At 34.1% G+C, this 19,181-nt stretch overlaps 1 pseudogene; it reads right to left on the reverse strand.

Annotated features, from left to right (window-relative positions):
- Positions 1-239: 239 nt before the first annotated feature.
- On the reverse strand, positions 240-17,304 carry LOC149141143 (putative GTP diphosphokinase RSH1, chloroplastic; annotated as a pseudogene).
- Positions 17,305-19,181: the final 1,877 nt, after the last annotated feature.

A 19,181-nucleotide genomic window follows, 5' to 3' on the forward strand; every position in this document is an offset into this window, starting at 1 on the left:
CCCAACATTCAGGCTCTCTCTTGTGCGCTGCGCTCTGTGGGTGCGCCGCGCCCTTTGGAAGTTATACTATAAATTCCGGCTCTGTGCGCCTCACCCAGTGGATGTGCTACACCTGCTCCCTCAAAAATTTCATTATCTTATGACGGGTACTTCGAGTCCTTGCATATTGTAGCCACTGTTGATGCCGATGGAAAACTATTTTGCTTGAGTGACCATCATAAGTGATTATCTCCACAACTTCAGAATTTGCAAGTGCATGCATTGGGGACACAGGATTTCCCGTTAACTTTTGCAGCTATCATTTTGTTGCCAATCTCTGTATGTACTGGATAAGCATAATCGATAACTGTTGCACCCAAAATTCTTTCTGCCTCAGAAATTTCCTTTTCCTGTTCTTTGTTTAGCTATTCAACTCTTTTTTTTTGAGGTCAGCAAATTTATCTGGATTTGTATACATGAAGGATAATGTTTCAAGCTCTGACTTGATTTGGTACATCCCTAACAACTTAGCCAAAGGCGCAAAAATCTTCAATGTTTTTGAGGTGATGCTATGTTGTTTATGTGGCAGCATGTGAGGCAGAGTACACATGTTGTGTAACCAAGCTTGGAAACCTTTCTTTCTCCTTTGACAACGCGACGTACAACTGGACCAAATTCTTCCTTTATCCTTTCAAAAGTAACAACATTACTGTCTTCCACAGTATTGTGTAAGAGGCCAGCTGCAATTGATTCCCAATATAATTCAAGCTCGCCAAGGATACGGGCAACTTCTACTGGATGTATGATGAACGACTCCCCACTTATCCGCTTCTGCCCATCGTGAGCTTCAAAGGCTAACTTAAGAGCATCTTTGACCAATCGCAGATGTGCAGATGACAGATATGAAATAGTCGGTTTCAGAATCTCCCACAGTGTTTTAACGGTAATTGTATCAGGATACTCTGGATTGGAATTAGGTGAATAGCATGCTCTCCATCGCATATGAGCTCTTGTCCTTAACCTTAGTCTATAAGTTTTCAAATGAGTAGCATTATCAACATGTTTGCTACAAGATTCGCCCATGAAAGGAATGTCATCACTACACGCAACATATCTAGCACATCGATGACTTCTATTTCTTTCCCCAGCTTTGCACAGTCCATCACCATCTGCTGATGAAGGTCGAGATTTTGTTGTGCTAGCAAAAGATTCACTCAACACCCTCAGTGCCTTCCAAGCACATGATAAAATGCTACAGTCAGATCTGCTGCTTGTATCAAGTTTTATAACTTTACAAACATTCATAGCCTCAAAAGATACTGTACAGCAGCAGTTCCATCCATGGTCCTCAGTGGAAATTTTGCTTTCTTTGATAAACTCAACAAAATTCACTACACTCTCCTTATCCAATCGCACCAAACACTATCCAAAATCATTTCACAGCCTTAGAAATTTATTTGGAGCAAGGAATTCGAGTTTTTATAGAGCAGAGGCAAAAATTTTCTGTTCCAGCTCTGTGCACCACGCACTCTGCCTAGTGCGCCGCGCTCAACATTTCTCCATAATTCCGGCCTTTAGACTCAATTTTGCTCCTCCACATTTCATTTGGGCTTTTTTGATATATTTGGCATGCAGATGGGTTGTAAAAACAATGGATTTACCTTACATAGTTGAGAATTTGATTTTGCTTCTTACAAACCCACTATTTGAAGACTTTGACACTTCTTACAATGAACTCTGTTTTTAATCTTGGACTGAATAATGAATCTCTTTGTTGTCTTTTGCAGGGATGGTGGCGTGTCTTAGCGAAGGATAACCAAGGCTGCAGTTGAAGTAATTCATGATGGAGGACCTCTAAGAAGACATACTCATTACAAACAATCAATTTGACAATTTCCTCTTCAAAATAGAGTTTTGAAGAGGAATCATCCCTGAGCATTATCGATGATGAAAATCCAAACCTCCCTCTGGCCTACTGGCTTTATTGGAAATTTTGAGGACTGAATCAACTAAACCCTAGACCTAATAACTCTTTGCTAACCAAGAGATTTAGAACAGGACTGTAAATGACCTTTAAAATGATTTGACAAACGACCTAAACTAGCAGGATAAGGCACGAGGGGAAATGACTGACAAGACCCTTCCGTCAGATTATGGCATGCCCCTAGCGGAATGCAACTGAGTGAATCGAGCGAGACACCTAAAAATGAAATGAAAAAAGAGTTTTGATCTCTCATAGAGGACTGACAAGGCCGACTCTAACAGGTAGGAAAAAACAGAATGAGCTGCTGATAGAGTGTGGAAAACTCATGATAGATTCATGTAAGATGAAAGACCTAACTAGTTACTAATTTACAAATATTTCCTAATGAAGCTCATAACATGGAATATTAGAGGTCTAGGAAGTAAAAGGAAGCAAAGAAATGTTAGCAATAAAATGAAAGAAGAAAAACTAGATATGATTTTCATCCAGGAATCAAAATGTTCAGTAAAAAAAATGAGAGATATACATAGAAAATGGCTTATCAAATATGAATATCTAGAAGTTAAAGAAGACAAAGTAGTAGGAGGGATTCTCACACTCTAGAACCCTCAGAAACTTGGCATCCCAGATGTTGAAGCATCCAGGAACTATTTATCAGAGGTTATCCAACCTTTGGGGGACAAGGAAGTTTATTTACTAACAAATGTTTATGGTCCACAAAAGCCAAACAATAAACTCAGACTTCTAACTTCATTGGAGGAGTTAAAAGGAAGGCATCCAGGTATCCCCTGGATTCTGGGAGGGGACTTCAATATGATCAAGTCTCTATCAGAAGAAAAAGGGGGAACCAGATCACTAGGTAGAGATTCTATAGCATTTCAGAATTTCATACACAACATGAAACTTGTAGATACATAAACAAGTAATGGCATCTTTACCTGGAATAATAAGAGGGGAGGAGCAGCTCAAGTGGCCTCCAAACTTGATAGATTCATTATCTCGGAGGACGTCATCCTCACAGGCCTTAACCTGGTATCTATGATACTTCCTTTTGGAGGCTCATACCACTGGCCTATTCAACTTGAAGCATCCTTTATAGGAACTCCAAGAAACAGACCATTTAGGTTTGAAAACATTTGGCTTAACCATCCTGACTTCATCAACAATATTGAAATATGGTGGGCAGAAGATACGCAAGTTCAGGGTACTAAAATGTTCCTTTTGCATCAAAGATTGAAACACATCAAACAAAGGCTTAAGGATTGGAATAACAATGAATTTGGCAATATATTTGAAGCTAGAAAAGTAGTAGAACATAAATTACAGGAAATTAACAAAACCATTATTACAGAGGGCTTCATAGAGGAGAGTAAGGAACAAGTTGATTATGTTCAACAAGAATGGGAAGGCTTATGCAAGCAAGAGGAGATTTTCTGGAAACAGAAATCGACGGTACAATGGTTAAAAGAACGAGAAAGAAATACAAGGTTTTTTCACAAATCTACCATGGATCATAGGTTGCAAAACATGATTTTAAAAATCAAAGATACTCATGGAAAGGAGCTCACCACACACCAAGAAATAGAAACTATTCTAGTTCAAAATTTCCAAGGCATAGCCAAGGAGCCTCTCATAGACAAATCTCAATTTATCAAGGACTTCTCAAAGCACATTCCTAAGGTAGTGACAAGAGAAGACAATTATGATCTTAACAGGCCAGTGAATGAAGAGGAAATCAATGAAGTCATCAAAGAAATGAAAAATTGGAAAGCTCCAGGTCCGGATGGTTTCAACGTTGACTTTTTCAAAGCATGCTGGGAAATAGTCAAGCATGATATCCTTGATGTGGTGGAGGACTCAAGGAAGAACAAAACTATTCTGAAAGCGCTCAACACCTCTTTCATAGCCCTGATTCCAAAGCAGGATAATTCTATCACTCTAGACAGATTTATACCCATAGCATTATGCAACGTGGTGTATAAAATTATTTCAAAAGTAATTGCGAACATACTTAAACCCCTGCTCCCAATTCTAGTGTCTGTGGAGAAAATAGGATATGTGGAAGGTAGGAAAATTCTTAATAACATCATTCAAGTGCATGAGGTGGTTCACTCAGTTGAGAGCAATAAGCAGGCAAGTATGATCATTCAACTTGACCTAGAAAAGGCTTATGATAAACTGAGTTGGGCTTACATCAAGGAAGTACTGATAGCATATGGATTTGACCATAACTGGATAAGATGGGTAATGGCCCTTGTAACCACCCCAAGTTTTTCAATCCTGCTAAATGGATCACCATCAAAGATCTTTAAGCCCTCGAGAGGACTCAGACAAGGAGATCTGCTCTCACCCTTCCTATTTATTCTCATGATGGAAGGGCTAGGAAATGTGATTAAATATGCCAGCGGAGAGGGAAAAATATAGGGTCTTAAACTCACTTTAAATGGGGATGCCCTGACCCATCAACAATTTTTGGATGACACCATGTTGCAGGGTATACCCACAATCAAGGAAGCTCAAGCCTTCAAACAAATCATGAACGACTTTGTTATGGCTGCGGGGACAGAAGTAAGCCTAAGCAAATCTAAGATTTTCTTTTTTAATACTGATATTGCTATTCAGAGAAACCTCACCAAAATTCTAGGCTTTCAAAGAGATATGCTACCCTCCAGATATTTGGGAGTATGTCTAACCAACAAACCTCTCAGTAAGGCAGTTTGGGAGCCGGTCACTAATAAACTTCAGGACAAAATCACGAAATGGACTATCAGGTCTTTGAATATAACAGGACGGCTAGTACTTACAAAAGCTATCCTACAAATTGTCCCCATCTTCATGCTCTCAGTCCTTCCAGCTCTTAAAGGAGTAATGCAACACATCTGAAATGTCCAAAGGGATTTTCTTTGGGGCAAGGGGAAGAGAAGAAGAAATGGGCTTTGGTAGCCTGGGATAAAATATGTAAGCCAAAGATACATGGAGGTTTGGGACTTGATGACCCTGAAACACTAAACAAAGTCTTGGGGGAAAAACTATGGTGGAGATGGCTAAAAGAATTGGTTTCCCCTTGGGCCAAAGTATGGAAACAGAAATATGTAGGCAATTGGCAAGAAAGGGATTACACTAGGATGACAGGACTCATCAAAGGCTCCCACATTTGGAACAAAGCTTGGTAAAACATAGCTATAGTTCAAAAACACAGTTTCTGGGAGATCAGAGATGGAAAACTCGCTTGGTTTTGGGAGGATAATTGGCAACAGGAACCTAAACTGTTAAAAGAAGAATTTTTCAGTCTCAAGAATGAAACTGATGGTAAAGGGTTACTCAAAGTATTGAAAGCCCATGCAGAAGCTCTTATAGTCATCTTGGAACATAGAAAGATTCTAATATCAACATCTTCAGATCAACTAAGATGGGGTAAAAACAATGAAGGCAACTTTAACCTCAAAGAGGCCAAACAAATAGCCCTGGGGCTAGACTCCCCAAACTCTAATAAGGTAAGGAAGGACCTATGTCAAAGCCAAAACTGGATGAAAATTAAACTATTCATGTGGTTAGTGTAGCATAAAAAAATTCTGACTTGGGAAAATCTCTGGAAAAGAGGGATAGTTGGACCATCCAGATGCCAGCTATGTGAATTACAGGAGCAAACTATAGAACACCTTCTCAACCTATGCCCATTCACCTCCACCTTATGGAATTGGGTGGCTTCAATCTTTAGACAAACAGACAGGGACATTGGCAGCATTACTAGTACTTTGAGGAACTGGAGGAAAAATTTCTCAACAAATGAAATAATCAACAAGGTGTGGGCTTTGGCTCCAGGCTTTATAATCTGGGATGTCTGGAAAGAACGCAACAATAGAATCTTCAAGAACAAGATTGGGTCACCTCAAAGAATCATGACTCAGATTATAAGACAACTCAGAGAGACTATATGAACCCTTTTAAAAAACCTCCTTGATAACCAACCTCAAGATTAGGATGAGCAAATACTTCTAAATTTGGGATTGCATGGGCTTCGCCCAAGGGAAAAAACAAGACAGTAAGTTATATAACAGCTGATAAGGAATTTTGGTAACCTCCACCTCAGGGTTTTATGAAATGCAATATAGATGGAGCCTTGAAAGGAAACCCTGGTATGGCCGGGTATGGAGGGGTCATAAGAGATGAAAGAGGTTTCATAAAAACCATATTTCACTGTCATTTGGGGAAGGCCACCAATAATATGGCAGAGCTCATGGCCATGGAACATGTCCTAGAGATCCTAGGGGAATCTAATCTACGTAACATCATAATTGAAGCTGATTCCGAATTGATATTTAATTCTGTCAATAAAATTGGTAATGGATCAACACCAGACAAAGTGTCGAGACACTGGAGGTTACTGCAAGTTTATCAACACATTCAATCCCACCTGCAAAACATGAGAACCCTTAGTTTTATCCATGTGCACAAAACAACCAATAGATTAGCGGATATTTTGGCAAAATAAGGTGTGCTCTGTTCAAAGACCAATATTAGATATGACTAGATAGGGATTCCCCAAAGACATTTCAGGGAAGAATGTTCCAGACAGACGACCTTAGACAAAGAGCTCTATTAGAGCAAGGGGAATAAGTAGGATGAAGACTATGGGAGACAAAGAAATTTTGGTCCACAGGGGAAAGCAGTAGATGGAAAAGCATGAGTAGGAGGTTAGGTATCCCTCTAAAGTCTGCATTTGGCCTTTGGGCAAAAATTGCTCCTGGAATTGTATATATTAATGGTACTCAGGCTGGAGAATATAAATAGGTTTAGATGGGCCAAAGATACACTTATGGACCCTAATTCTAGCAAAATTAGAACACAGACCCTAATTCTTTGGAACACGGCTACAGATAAAAGGGAAGCAGGTTGACGAATCGCAACAATCCCATGCATTTCGCATGGAGAACAATAAGAAAAATAACGAGGAACCAGACCTGAAATTGTTTAGGCGGGATATTAATCCAGCTTCGGGTCCGAAGCAGAGGTTAAGTATTGTGCTAGTCGCCCGACCTCATCGGGATCGCATGCAAATAGTGGATTTTGGGCGGGTAAAGTGATCGGAGGTTATTGCCCCAATCGGATCTGATATGCTTATTAAATATGGTCTATTGGGCTCATCGGGTCAGATTTGAAGGTTAAAGGGTGCGCTTGTTAGCCACCTAATATGATTCTCAACCACTTGATCTTTGGCGGAGGATCGAATGGTCATTGGTGGACTGTTTGTTCAGTTTGGTGGGCCCTCGGCCCGTGGTGTGAGTTGACATCTTGGGACTATAGGCTGTGGTGGGCCTGTTATATTGGTGGGCCTCACCTCCTTGGTCTCTTTTGTACACTATGTCTTTTTTTTTTTTAATAAATGAATAGAAGGACCCGCTCTTGCCTTAGCAAAAAAAGAAAAAAGAAAATGGTACAGGAGGGCATAGGCATCGCTGAAATGCGGCACCTTGGGAGGGAAGAAGAGCTTCTTCCTCGAAACTGCCAAGGTGGAATGGTTGGAAATCACAAACTTGACATATCAGTGTTACGGCTCAAGCTTATGTCACAGACACCCTTGCCCAGGTGAGACAGATTATTGTAGGTTGGGAGGTGGACCTCAACCAACGTGTGAGCAGGAGATATAGGAGGAAGAATGGAGGTTGTTGGTTCCAGATCTCGACAATACCTGCGAAAGGCTTACACAGTATAAACAAAAAATTCATCTCTACTAGATGATGAAGAATATAGTGGACATGGAAATTATGAACAATACAAGTTTCATTAAAAGTAATCCAGGATTTTAGGAAATCCAAAAGGAATTTGAACTTGTCGAATTCCAAATTTAGTAGAAATATGTTCAGTTGGGTCGTATTGAATAGCACATTAGGTGCCCATTTGAGACAAATATTTCAGGTTCCAGTGGAAAGGACCCAACTCTAGTGGAGTCCTTAGAGGACTAGCTCTAGATGCTTCTTTTTGTGGTTGTTGTTAAATTTTGATGTTGTATATGTCGATAAGTAGTACTGATATTAGTAGGTTAAGAGTGAACTGGGTTTTATAAATTCATGCCTATAAGGCTAAGTTTGACAGGTTAAGAACTTCAGATTTTGGATGGTGTATAACACATTCATATGGACAACATACCTGGTTCCTTGATGGGAAGGTTAAGGCCACAAAATGTCTATTATGGCTATAACATGCTTTTTATGAATGAATGAAAGGTCCTACTAAGCTTACAAAAACAAAATAAAAACAAATTGATTAAAAGTATTACAATTAATTAATAATAAATAATTTTTATTTTTATTGTTTTCTTGGTTAGGTGAGTAGGGTTACTCATGGGTTTTGAACAAGTGACTTTAACATCAAGGAGTGCCTTAATAGTACACCCGATTACAGTCTATTCAAAGCCCCACGAGAAATTATTTATATTTTATTATTATTAAAATTAGTTTAATAATTTCATAATAATTATAAGAACATGAAATAAATTTAATAATAATATTTATCTTATAATTAAAAATAATAACTTATTAATAATATTAAAAATTATAAAATATTAAATTAAATCGAAGTCAACTATATTCACTACAATTATTTACTAATTACCTAGTCATTAATGTTATTAAAGAAGAATAATGAAGATATGGTTCTTCAAATATTTAAGTACTCAAAACACTTGGATTTTCGGGTATTTACCATTTTATATTGTGTATGTTTGGTGCTGATATATTTGTATCCCCATTGGTTGATTTTAAAATTGAAAAATTTCCATTAATTAAAGTATAACTTATGAATTAAAACATAGCTTATGAATTGTTAACTCTATTTCATTAAAATTCAAAAAATAACATTATGAGACCACCATACATTTGAATTTAAAGGCCACTAAGACTACAATGAATACTTAACATCACTATACTCTTCATAACACTGGATACTCCACATTTACTTCACCACTTATGTTTACATCATTGTAACAACTTTGGTTAAAAATCCATGTAATAAAGTGAATAAAGGTAAAATCATGGGACACGTATTCCAAGATGAATCTTGGGAAAAAAACATAGCGATGGGGATCAATAGTGATTAATTAATGATTATGGAAATTGGAAAAAGCATTGGCAAAGGAAAAGTGGCATTAATTGGCATTTATTTATCTAAATAATTGGAAATAGGAGAAAATGAAGGTGAAAGGTCACAAAATTGCATGTGAGGAAAATTGAAGGAAAAATGGAGGAACATGAAGAAAATAGAAACCTCAATGATAAAAAGGCTTTTGAGTATCAGTTCATAGTTTTTGTTAGTGTGAGAAAGATTTTGTTAGTTTAGTCTTTGGCACTCTCATTCTATTCTCTCTCTCTTACTCTTGCACACTTAGAGTTTTCTTGGAACACTCCTATAGGATTTGGCGTTCTTTGGATTTGGAGAAAGAAGGCAAAGGAAAAGCAAGAAAGCGCAAGGGGACAGTGGGATTAACAACCACAATGGGTTTTCTTTGTAGGTATCGAGTTGCATGTATTATTTCCTTACTAGTTTTGGCATGCATGACATATGCATGTGGTTGTTTGGTTATGATCTATCATTGGCATGGAGGATTTCCTAGATTGGCAATGATTTTGCCTAGCCTTGCCATTTCCCTAGATAACCATGGTGTTGTGGATTTCCCACTTGATTGTTTCTGATTGCTGCTCATGTTCCTTATGGCTATGGGTTAAGTTACTAGTTCTTGTAGCCTTGGTTGGACAAACACTCAGGAATCCCTGGAACAACTTAGGTTGAGTTACTAGTCTTGGAAGCCTTGGTTGGACAAACACTCTAGAGCCCTTGGTTGGACAAATGCTCTAGAGCCCTACGACAACTGGGGGTTGAGTTACTAGTCCTGGACCTGGGATGGAGAAAACACTCTGAATCCCTAGACAACTTGGTTAGAGACTAATGTGGTGATGGTTAGTGATGTCCGATCGTGAGATGAAATCACTGCTTAAGGGTTGAGGCAATTTGGCCTCCAGAAGCCATGGTTTTGTTTTTTTTTGTTATTCCATGAGATCCCACATTCATGCTTGGAATATGGCATGAGGGTGATTGGCTGAAAGAAATATTTGGTTAAGCCCAATCTATGATCAGGTGGTACGTGGAAATTCCTGTCTTGGTTGGATTTTCATATGTTAATAAGAGCTCTTTTCCTCTTGTATTTCATGACTATTTATACTTGTTATTATGTAGATTTGATGGCTGTTCTATCATTGTTATTATTTTTGTTATATGTTAGTTATAAGCATGGTTTTATGAAAAACTTTAGTTATGACTCTCATCATGTTTAGATTGGTAAATGAATGGTTATTGAATGCATGACCTAATAAATTTTATTGCAGCTATGTTATGGTAAAACACAAACCACCGCGCCCCCCCCCCCCCCATTTTTATCTTATTTTTATGTACTCAAATAATGGGGACCCTCTCTACAAATTTTTGGCTAAAAATCTTTTTTATTTTCATTTAAGATTGTCTTACAATTTTATCATTTTTTTATTTTTTATTTTTGTCGGATTTCCATTTTGATTGTTTCATTGAATCCGATTTTTCACAAGCTTTCCAACGATACTTGTTTCGCTCCATTTGGTCAACCGGTTTGTAAATGACACTCTTTTGGAGTTTGATCATTTGTGTCACCTGGGTTAGAAAATGTATAAAATGTACCAATATTTTAATTCTCATAGTTAAAATAGTCGTTTATTGTAAATATTAATCTTTAGTTGAATTTTAATTAATTTTTAATTTTTCTCTAACAATCTTGCTAAATAACCCAGCCAAATCATAAAACACTTAAAAACGTGTTTTTCAGGATTTTAGTAATTCATTTTAATTTCTTATTTTAAAACGAAATACCAAACTCAAATTTTATAATGGCAAAGTGGTTGTGGTTCATTTTTACAAAAAAAAAATTATAATTGTAGTTTAAATAACAAAATCTCACTCTAAATAAACCCCACTTAACTTCATTTTATAACTTAACCAAACCTTATTAAACTTGGACCCAAACAAAAAAAAAAAAAAAAATAATAATAATTTATAACACAACCGCGTCCATCACAAATCGCACTTCGCAGGATTCACAACAAATCAAGTTTTACAAACCCTGATCCAATGTTTCATGCGATGCGATATGAACCTTTCATGCGATAAGATAAAAGTCAAACCGTAAATGAAAGTCATTCTCTATTCGTTGTTTTGAATTCATTGTTAGTAAATGGCTTATGTAATTACATTAACTAATGTTATAATATGTAAATTAATTTTAAAATAAATAGATTAATTAATATATAATTAAATTAAAATTAATTGTATGTTAATTAGATTAGTATTAATTAATAAATAATATAATTATAATTAATTTTTATTAATTAATGAATAATAGTATTAATTAGATTAATAACTAAAATCTAATTTAGGATTATAATTTAATTAAATAAATTCTGAATTTTAGTCCAGTGATTGAAATTCCATAATTCTGGGAGTTTTGACTCATCAACTTTAAAGGTTTATAGAATAAATTTTGCTTGGTCAAATGAGGCCCAGGATGGCTCATTGGAAAGATAAAATCAGGGAGAACATTTATGAGGAGGTTTCGCTAACAGAGTTGATTATTTATTGAGTTTAAAATCTAGCATAAGATCAAGTTCTGAATTTTGAAAAAAACTAATTTTCCTGAGTTTTATTTTCTGCATTTTCATTTGCCCCAGCCTCTTCTGAATAAAAATCCATTCGTCAATGATATCCTTGGCCAATTAAATCATCATAGGAATTAATAGAAAACTTGGATTTCCTTTTCAATTATTTATTTAATTAAATTTGATTAGATTTGTTTTAATTCCAGATTTGGCATTTTTATTTTATTTTTATATTTTAATTTTGTTTTGATTTGTTTTTACGGGAAAACAGTTGAAAAGATGAGAAGAAAAAGATCTCAATCAATGAGAATGCTCCAACAATTGAAGAATGAAATTTTGAGCAAATGAAAATTGATTGAGCGGATCTCTTCTTCAACAAACTTTCTTGTTAAGAATTACTTTGCAAATATTATAAATAGCAGATTGCAAAACGTAATAAGGGCTTCTCTCCTCTGCAATTATGGAATTCTAAAAGCACTTCTATAATAGGGATTTAGAGTTCTAGGTGGGAGGAGTAAAAATCTCAGATTTGGAGATTATTGAGGTTTTTCTTTTACATTTTGAGTTATGTATAATGAACAGAATTTGCACTATTGTAGCTCTGCTTTTAAAAACAAAAGCTTAGGTTGTTGGAGACTGGAGCTAGAGAATGGATTCAATAAAATTGATATTTCGAATACTATTATTTCAAATACTTGTTTCATTTTATGATGGCAGGAATGTGTCAATTTACTTTCATATTTGTGCACTTTTGTTGGTATGGGTAATTTGTCTCTATTTTATGTTATTATTTATCTCTGCTCTCATGGGTTGAATTCTGATTTCTGAGTAACTATTTACTCAGAAGTTTGTTTTTAAAGCTAATTTATTGAATAGTGATATATTTTGAAAATAATTATTCAAGTTACTGATTAAATTATCAATATCATTTTGTGAACTTCTTCTTGAGTGTTGTTGATTGATTATTTCAATTACAAGGTCTCAATATGATGTGTTTCAGTATTCATAATGTCAGTTAATTGAACTACTTCATTAACTTCATATTCATTATAAACCAAACATATTTAAGTCTCAATTATTCAAAATTATCTTGCTCTTAATTGGGTTAGATCTATATCTGCCTAATTGAGATAGGATTAAGATAGTTTCTTTTTCTTGCATCTTAGAATAAGTTTGCATTTAGATTAATTTCTACATTCTTTTAAGTCCTCTTCCCAAAGAGGCAAACTTTAGTTGTGGCTTGGCTGAGCCCCAAATCAGCTTAAGGATCATATTCTTCCCTGATCAGCAGGAGGGTTTATCTGATGTCTCTTCTCCACTGGTGAATGAAAGTCATATTTTAAAGCCATTGGAGATTGAGAGAAGGTAAGTGGACCTGGTTGAACTAGTCAGAACCACCATTCCAAACGGAAAATGTGCTGCTTTAAGGTCCGGACTGGGTGGTCATCCCCCATGTTGTTGTAGTGATTTTCGAGGCTTCAACATTTTGGCGCTAGAAGGAGGGCTTGAAACTTGTTGTCTAAGTGGAGTCTTTGTAGTATAACATCTTATTATTTATCACAATGACTCTTATTAAACTTCCAATTTGGAGTTGTATCTATGGATGTGCATCTTCCAATACTCCACCCGAAGTGGTAAGACTCTTGTCTCAGGTAAAGTTTAATGGTAAGATAAATTCTTATGCTTTTAATCATGTCTTTTAATTTATTCAAAATTTCACTAATTCTACTTTTCAAGGAATTTATGAAGGCATTTTATGTAGAATTTTTACTCTCGCATTCACAGCAAAAGCTAGAAACTGGTATCGAACTCTTCCAGTTGCTTCAATTCACAACTGGGATTAATTTGTTACAATTTTCATTTGCAAATTTGATGGCTATGATTATGGACAGGTATGTGATGAAAATGAATATCTATGAAGGTTTGAAAATAAGTCTGTTATTGATTTTAATATTCGATTTCGTTGGATTTGTTTAAAATTTAAAGTCAAAGATAAACCTCCGGAAGAAAAATAATTCGATTGGTTTGAACATATTTGTTCTCTTCCTCTCATTAGATTGGTTTGAAAATATTTGTTCTCTTCCTCCCATTCATAATCCATATGAAATTAATTCATGCTTTTTTCCATTCCCTTCCAACATAAATGAGAATTCAAATATAGGTGTGCAAATAAATTATGATGAATTGGTCTCACAAAACTTGGAAAATATTTCTATCCAAATGCAAGAAGACAACAACAATGTTTTTGGAGAAAGAGATGCCTTGAAATTTGAAAACTACTCTGCATTAAATTCAGAAAATCAGATCGAAAATCAACAAGTACAAGTAGTAATCAAAGTAACCAATAACACACAAACTGCTGTATAAATTTCTGAATTCTTTCATGATGGGAAAATGCCAAATTTAGAGCAGTAATACAACCTTTTTCAAGAAAGCATAAGTACACAAAGGAATGATTTAGAATCTGAAATTTATAATGAATAGAATGCACAAGAGTTCTCAAACAGAGAAACTTTTGAATTCATTATTTCTGATTCTCATTTCTCCCTTTATCCTGATATTTTTACTAATGGTAATTTTTCCTCACTTGGTATTAATGATATTTCAGAAAATACAGACGCTTATCTAAATGAAATGCCAAGATTTTTTGATCAAGATAGAGAAACAATAATTGATCATTCTTTTGGAATTAATAAATATGTACTTTATATTCCTTCTTGTTTTGATACATTGGATGAGATCGAAGGGAATTCTAATAAATATCGTGAAGTCATTTATGACAATTACTCTGAAAATGAAGATGTTAATTTGTATTATTTTCAAGTAAATACTCATGAGAAAATTCAAAACACATATGAGGATGAGGAATGCTTTAATTAAGAAATTATTCCAGCTAATCCTCATTCTCAAGCAACAAAGTATATTCATGATTTCGACATCCAAGAAATCATTCCAATTTATGATTCATATCATGATCAAGCTCTCATTCCTATTTATAGTCATAATTCTGTTTCTAATTTATAAGTTGGAATTGGAAATCATTCAAATTCTATTATTCTGGCCAATTCTTGTGAAAAAAAATATTTCAAAACAATTCCAATTATGTTGTAATATTAATTGTACCATTAGTGTTTTTTTATTTTTTTAAATTTTTGTTTCCTCACTTATTTTGTTTAAATCAGATTTAACTTCGGATTTTATTTTTTAAAATTTTGATATTTTACATTGGCATATTGAACATTGTACTATCAAACACTCAATTGATGCATTGCCCTATTGGGAAATTGAAGTTTCATATTATAATCATGAACATTAAAAGCTATCAATATTCCAATTTCAATCAATGCTAATTTTTTATCAAGAGCTTCTACCTTCTCAAAGGCAGTATCAACAAGAGAGTGTATTTTTACAATCCGAACAACAATATAATTCAATTAATAATCTTCCATTGTATCTAACATATTTCCATCCATTTTTCATTAACTCATTTGAAAAATATTTGGAAAGTTTCCTTCATGGAAGATTGTTGATAGTTTAACACTTACACATAACACTAACAAATTTTTCAGGCCTGTGAATCTAAAAGCTCATATCCACAATTTGGCCTGTTATCTTCTCTTTTTTAATCTCTTCCAATCATTAATGCAAATCCATTCAGATTTCTATGGTCCAATGGAAATCCAGTTGGAAAGGGCATTTCAAAAGAGGGAGATTTTAAATAAATTGCTAACAATAACTATACATTCTGCTTTCATATTAGCTTTCTTAATTTAATTAGATTTGTATTTCTATTACTAATATTTTAACTGTGCATATATGCATGAATTAAAATGAGAGAGTGGTTACATTAGAAATATGACTATACCTTGTCATTTTCATGTATATAGTTAGGATAGGAGTAGAATTAATGTAGTTAGTTTGCTTATATATTTAATTTATTTTTAATAATTTTGTAGATAAAAATAAAGGAAGCAATCAACCCTTCTCATATCATATACATGTTCAGAAAAATATTTTCCTCTCATCAGAAACTTTTTGATTTTTGCTTCCCACCTTTAAATCAAAAATTTCTTGTAGCAATACCTCTACCCATGACTACATCTCTGCCTATTTTGAATAATATCTTGGCTAAATTTAATTAAGTATGCACTTGGCACACATCACCTCAAAGCCACTTTTCTTTGTTTCGACATTTGCTTCTAAATTTTTTCTTAGATTGTTATGTTAAAAATTTTGATGATGCAAAAGCTTCCTGATATCATTGTCCTGTAAAATATATGACTATCTAAGCTCGCAAGCTTAATGCCAATTCGATTATTATCAGTCTTACTTTTTGCTGTAAACACATGAAGTTCATGTTATCTTCCTCATAATTTGTTAAAGTGACCTTAAGGGTGTCCACTTTGCCGTGTGCACACATCTGAATATGTGTTGATATTCTTTCATAATCAGTGGCTGTACTCTATTATGATATTTAGTTTATTATTTGATGCTGTAATATGCACCATATTTATTTACTAAAGACATTATTGAACAACCACCTTAACAATACAAACTTCGGTTAAAGTTATTTTGGAATGAGCAAAGGTGATAATTACTGTTGCATTTCAAAGGGGAGAATATTTTCATTTACATTTCTGGTCAATTCTATGAATTTTAGACATGAATAACTGATTTTATTTAAGTTGATTTCACACTCTAGTTTAGAATAAATAATGAGATGATTTTGAACAAAATCTGAATTTTGAGAAATCCATGGAAGAAATTGAAGATTCATGAGATAAAATTTACAGACAATTTTCTTCCAGGTATGCATTCATCAGTTCATTTTCATCTATTGTTGGTTTTTCCTTTTCCTTAGTTTATTTCTTATTCTTGTTCTGTTTCATTTGCAGGTTTTCATTCATTTTCGAAACTTGAAGTAAGTAGCAAACCCATTTCAAATCCACAAAAGGTTCAGGGAAATTTTGTTTGTTGTTCATTAGAATTTGAGCATTCTTTAATTTTTCTTTCATTCATTAGAAAACCCAATAGGCCTTTAAAACATTATCGCAAAATTCATATTGGAATATTTCAACTTGACTTTCATATCACTCATACTACGATGAATATACATTTGCGATATTCCTTTCTCGCTCATCTTCATCAAGTCTTTCCTTTCAATATTACATCATCCATATCACAACTATTTGTATCGCAATATTCCATCGGAAGTGACTCTTAGCGTTTAGTGATAAAAAATTGCTGATACAAGACCTTTGATGCTCTTTTACATGCCTCTCTTGCAAAATTCCACAATTATCATATTGTATATCACATTTTGAATTTCGCATATCCGATAGTTGACTTTGCCAATATTGCTATGTTCACACAATTCTAGACCTAATATAAAATTTAAATCAAATTCATTAACAATATCACATCCATTTAATCGCAATAATGGTAGGGGCATAGGTTTAAAAGTCTCAATGTTCCGGATTCGATACGATATTAAATTCATATAATAAATTTATCGGGTCCATTCTTCATCACATGTAGACGTATCAATAATATTACATCATATACGTAAATTTTCCGATCACCGATTCCTTTTGAGATCCAAAGCCGGTCCCACCAATTTGCCACGTCATCCATTGCATCCCCACAGTCGCAGAATAATATCGGCATTTCCGACATGACTATTTCCCAATGTCCCAATATGCCAATATCGCAATTGCTTCATCGCAATTTTTATTATATATGCTCATATCACAATTCTGATTGTGTGATGTGCGAAGTGTGATCATTCCCTAATCCCCGATATAACGATTCTTCGATATTCCCATCGCATCGCATATTTTCGCATAGCATATGTCCATATCACAAATTTAGCACTGCAACAAATATATCGCATCGCAAAATTCAAATGAAGCCTTATCTTAAGATTTTCCGATGCGATAGACTCTGATACATGCCCCTTTGCCATTAAAATTCAATCATTATATCCTATATCGACAAAGGTAAAAATCACATATTCGAATTTATGTATGGTGAAGAAACTTGTGATCTGAAACATCCGCTGAGGCATTGCGTTGTATAAAATATTTTAAGGCAATCTTGGGTAATCACTATGGTATTAAAGCAATTGATAGGAAATTTGCAACAAGGTTAGATCATTTCGATTTCTCTTATATTTCAGTTTTAGATATACCACTCCATATTTAATATGAAATTTAAGACCTTCCCATCTATACATATAAATTTCATTATCTTGGATTTGGTCTTAATTCTGGACAATTTATGGAAATGGAGTTGATATGAAACTTATAATATTATGAGAACATTCATTGTTGCACTTCATTAAGAAGCATAATTTCATTCTCATTTCTGATGGATTTGTTTTACTTTCAATTCCCTGAACACAAAGCATTATCTCCTTATAGTTTACTGCTTGCTTTGGTTTAAATAAAAAAAATAATGAATTTGAGTTATATGATTACGGTTAGCTCAAATTCTTCATGCTTTTGATTTTAATTAAAAGAAGAAGTTAGCTAGCATTGAAGAAGATGATAGCTCATAGGTAAGATTAAATGCAATTCTCCAATGGTAAGTTTCATATACCCACTTTCAATTATTTTCATTACTTTACTTTAGTTTCAATTTTTGTTTTTAAATTCTGCTAATGTAAAAATCTGTTTTGTAGCTCTTCATAAAAGCTTTCAATCCTCCACCATACCAGATTTTGAATCCCTATACTCTTTTCTTGGTTTGCTTTCAAGAAGCAACGATAATCTTCGTCGAAAAAACTACACTAGGAAGTTTCTAAACCTTTAGTTTGTTTCTTTAAGTATTCCTTTTATTAGAAAATGATTAAGATGATGCTTTGAAACAAAAAGATTGACACCAGACAATTTTTTTTTCATTGTGGCTCAATTTTATCATCACTGCTATGTAAAACCTAAAACGCTTATAACCTTGCAAGGTAAAATTTCTCTGAATCTCGACATAAGAAGGAATGGTTACATGATAATTTTCTTTTACTTCATTTTGTTGAGACATTGGTATAAACATTCATATTGGAGTTTATCTTTTAAAAACTTGGATTTTCCTTTCTGCTTTTACCTTTTTCATCTTTATTTTTGCTTGTTGATTTCTTTTGTCAATTCAGGTTAGAAATTCTTTTCTTATTATTTTTCAGTTTTGATTTTGGTGACTCTACCATAATTTATACGTAAAGCCTTTTTGTTACCTAGCAATGGTTGGCATACGCAGAAAAATAATGTTAATATTCAACTATTGGCTTTTTCTTAAATCTCTTAATAAAGATCATTTTTCTTATTATAAAGGTAGACATACTTAGGGAAGAGATTACAAAACAAGAGAAGTTGACAAAGTATCATAAAATTTGGGAAATTTCTTTTTCATCAAAATTGTAATTATTTTGAGATTTCAATATTTTATTAAAATCTTTCAAAATTCTATTATCAGTCAAGAAAACTTATTTTTAACCAAGTAAAGACACTTTACAACAAAGCACCTTTAACTCTGAAATTGTCATTTTTAAC

The sequence above is a fragment of the Pinus tabuliformis genome, chromosome X (genome assembly GCF_031772625.1).
Source record: "Pinus tabuliformis cultivar Carrire ecotype Pingquan chromosome X, CPIR1, whole genome shotgun sequence".
In the NCBI taxonomy this organism is placed as follows: domain Eukaryota; kingdom Viridiplantae; phylum Streptophyta; class Pinopsida; order Pinales; family Pinaceae; genus Pinus; species Pinus tabuliformis.